Source organism: Gavia stellata, chromosome 4 (genome assembly GCF_030936135.1).
Source record: "Gavia stellata isolate bGavSte3 chromosome 4, bGavSte3.hap2, whole genome shotgun sequence".
NCBI lineage: Eukaryota > Metazoa > Chordata > Aves > Gaviiformes > Gaviidae > Gavia > Gavia stellata.
Genome location: NC_082597.1, coordinates 34,572,084 through 34,576,250, shown reverse-complemented (window position 1 = coordinate 34,576,250; position 4,167 = coordinate 34,572,084).

Below are 4,167 nucleotides of genomic sequence, written 5' to 3'. Positions count from 1 at the left end.
TTTTGTGGTTGACTGCTGTAGTGGCCGACAACCAACAACCCCCTCCCCCTTTCCTCTTTTTGCAGAAATACACGAACATTACTGATACAAACCACAATTACCCCTAAGTACCCAGTACAGAAGGCACCCGACTCGAAGAAGCACCCTTTAGTGAGTTTTGACAAAAGGTGCCTGGCTGTAAAAAGCACCTTGTAGTGCATAAAAAGCACCTTGTAGTGCATTTTGCAAAAAAGCAGTTGGTCTGTGGTTTGATTTCGGATCACAGCTGCAATTAATTGCGTGTAGGTAAAGCAACCTCTCTCATAAAAGCTGAGCTTAGGACGGAACTAGCTGAGAATCTCACTAGCGGAGTGAGATCCTCCCAGCCAAGGACACTTGACCGTATGACACGGCCAGTCGCCTTAATTGCAATTGTAAGTTTGATTTGTATTGCTATCATTTTAATTTCAATAAGGTATTTGTATATTCTTATCAATGAGTATCTGAATAGAGTTACATCTCACATTGTTTCTCTTCATGAATATTTAGATGCTGAATAAATTGTATATAAGTTGGCAATCCTGATGTTTTATTGGATTACTTCTCTTTCTCTGGGGGCCCAGTGGACATTTTTTTAATCTCTTATTCTCAAACATGGTTTTGTGGGCACTGGTTTGGTATTGCACATAGACCCATTTTAGAAAGTTGGGAGGAAGTAAGGCAGCTGAGAAGTCCGAATATGGGACCAATACCTGGATCTGTGTCCACAGCAGCCTGAAACTTAACCAATGCATAACCCCTCAGAACAGTCAGGTTATGACAACTGCTACAGCTTATGACTAGCCATATATTTGGCAGCTTTAGAAGAAATTACTGGAAAGAAATTTAAGAGGAACATCTGACAGCTAATATGCATGCTTCCTGTTAAGCAATGGGAAGGTTTGTAAGAAAAGTTTGAACTAAAGGCAGGATTCAGTTTAATGTGAATTGCTACAGGGAAGGAGCTGCAAGGGAGATACCCCAGCTCAAGGATAGAAACGCCGTCCGAGAAAGGGCAGAGCTGATGTAAAAGAGGAATCATTAAGGAGACTTTGATTTAGTTGCACAGATCTTGTGTTTGGTATGTTAAATAAATTGCCTGCCTCGGCCGTAAGTCTGTACCCAGGACTCCCAGTGGGGAAGGTATAACAGAGTGCTGAGCATTTCATGTATGTTCCATGTACCCCAGTTTTTAAGCTCTGCAGGCTGAGAAGTGTGTCTTCATGTTTTCCAATCACCCGATACAAGCCAAGATCCAGTTAAGGCAAACTTTCTTCTCTTTTAGTGTGGTTAAGGGAAAATCCAAATACAGAGTAAGTAGCTTCCAAGTTTGCAGAACCAAATGAAATGAGAGCTATTCACCATGTGAATACCATCTCTACTTACTGTATATATCCAGGTAATGTACATGCAATGACTTTCCAAGTCCTTGGCTAAGGATCTGTTTGGCACACATTTCCAGGCTGCATTCACCAGAAAGGATCTGGGTTTAGGGATGCCACTTGTTTTTACACTCAAATCAGTTCATATTCCAGATCTGAACGAGGAACCTATACTTGCTTGTACTTTGCTCTCCAGCTTTTGACACGTAACATCTCTTGGGCCTCACTGTACCCGATTATCACATGCCCAGAGGATGACCAGAATTTGCTAGCTCAGCAGGGCTACGAACATGTGCCCCAGAGACAAAGTGCTCAGAGGCTGCCCTGGTTTAATGAGTTCATTCAGCTATCCTACTCTACCACTCTTACTTAAGCTCACACAACCTGTTTTAAGTCTGCACTGGGAATCTCTTGAAAAATAATATTTTCTGGCTGTCTCATTTAAAACCTGGATGAGTTCTCTGATCTGGTTCATGGTGCTTTATTGGCACAGCTATGAGAGCGGAGCCAGAATATGAGTGAGAGGCCGCTGATAGATGAAAACAGGAGAGGAAGGGAACTGCTTAAACACACATTGCAATGAATGGGTTGAACCCTGGAACTACAGATGAAACCTGACACGAATTGTTAACCTATTATGTGGCAACTGATCACTCTCTTCCATGGAGCACAGCAAATTGTCAAATGTTACATGTGTTGGGCTCATATTTCACAGAAATGTGCAACTTGCTGATCATACTTAACTACACAGCTGATATTAACACAATAGTAGCCACTTTGGCATGAGAAAAGGCTTTGGAGGAGACCAAACCCCAAGCCTGTCTTTGAAGGCTACTGTCTTTGACAACCATCTTTTCCTTGGTGAATACCTTTTATTCATTGAGCACAGCTGGATGGACTAACTGCACTTTCCCAAGTGTTGAATTATGGTTTTCAGTGTCTCAGGCCCTTGGGAACTCTGTGAGAACTTGGTCAGTGAAAGGAAAGACTGAATAAATCCTGAAGTGTGAATAAATTTATGAGGGGTACTTGGAAACGCAGCTACTTGCAATGCTCAAAAGCAGGTGCCCTCCTGGGAAGACTTGCTTCTTTCCCTTAGAAACATGATAAATATATATTTCTTCATCTTAATATTACAATGATGCATACTACCTTCAAATGTACTCTGGGATCCACCAGGCTAGATTCTATCCTTTTCTACGGCAAGAGGCAACTCTGGTCTCAAAATGATCACAAGTAAAATACTTGCATTAATATCTTGAGCTGACAAAGACAAAGGCCTTCAGATCCGTAAATACAAGTGCTTAAGCTGTGGAAATCCTTTAAGCTGAGAACAGTTAGAGAACGGGAGTGTATCAGGGCAAAACTATCAGATACGTTTGTCTTGGTCTTATTCTTCCTCAGAGCCACTGCTGAAGACATGGGCCCCTGGTGTGAAGCATCCTTATCAACTCTTAGGTTCCCATTCACCACAGGTAACAACATCTTGGTGCCAAAGGAGTAAGTGCCCAACTCTGGCAGGGCCAATCTACCCAAGGACGTGAAGGAAAGCTTGGGACATCCAAGCGCTTAATTCATGCCTCCCAAGGTATTACTTAGTACTGCAGCAGTTAAACCATCCTTCCTGCCTGCTGGCTGAGGACACGGATGATTTCACTTCTCCAGCTGGTTTTAGCTATGAACTACCCTGATGTCCAAGGACTTATGCTCCTACTGCTATACAAAAAATAAAGGACACACCTGCTCCAGAGGATTTTGCAGGTAATATCCCTGAGATGAGACTGGTGAACAGCTGCTTGAAGTAAAAGGATTTCTCTGCAAAACAGGAAGATGCTTTCAGGTCTTTGGGAACGGCACCCACTTTTAACTTTCTGCATGTGTTTTTGAACTGGAAAATTAGACATCTTTGCCACATTACAGAGTTTGCAAGAAAATAAATAAGAACATATGCAAGGAAGTAGAAACGGACAGAGCCACCCCTGCCAAAGGATGTTTATGCAAACAGAAAGCATCGTCCCACATCTCGAGGAAAACATGATTAACAGCGCCGCGCTGATCTTAATCAGATTTATTGAGACAAATGTGGAAAATCCAGCATGTGTGTGTGTCGGGGGTAACTAAAAAAAAAAAAAAAAGGCCAGATAAAAATGCCCAGAGGGAGTGAGCTAATGACTATCTTCCCATTACCTCATGGGATCATTAGGTCGACATGATCTCGCCGTGGCCAGCACCGGAGCCACCTCCCCGCCGGGCCGGAGGCCCTTCCCGTCCCCTCCACGCAGGTGCAGCCCCGCAGCGGGAGGCGCGGGCCCGCCGCCATGTCGGGAGGCCGGGGGCGCCCCCTTAGGGGGCGCCCCCGGCCTCCCGACATGGCGGCGGGCCCAGGGCGGGGGGGGGTGGGCGGGTAAAGCAGGATAGCCACCCCCGCGCCAGGACGCGGCCGCGGCCGCTCAGCTCCCCGCCCTACCCCCGCCTTCCCCCGGGGGGCTGCCGGGCAAGGCGGCATTGTTGGCCGCGTCCATCACTCCCCGTCCCCGGCTGACATAATGAATGCGCTTGGACACACCTTCCAGCCCGGCGAAGCGGCGCGGCGCGTCTCCACGGAGAGCCCCGCCGAGCTCTCCGCTCCGTTCCCCTCAGCCCTCGGGGAGGCGCCCCGCAAGCCCGCCCGGCCCCATAGCCCGGCGCCCCGTCCCAGCCCGGTGAGGGGCCGCGGCGGCCGGGCTGGGCTGGGCCGGGCAGGGCGAGGGGGGTAAAAACCCTCGCT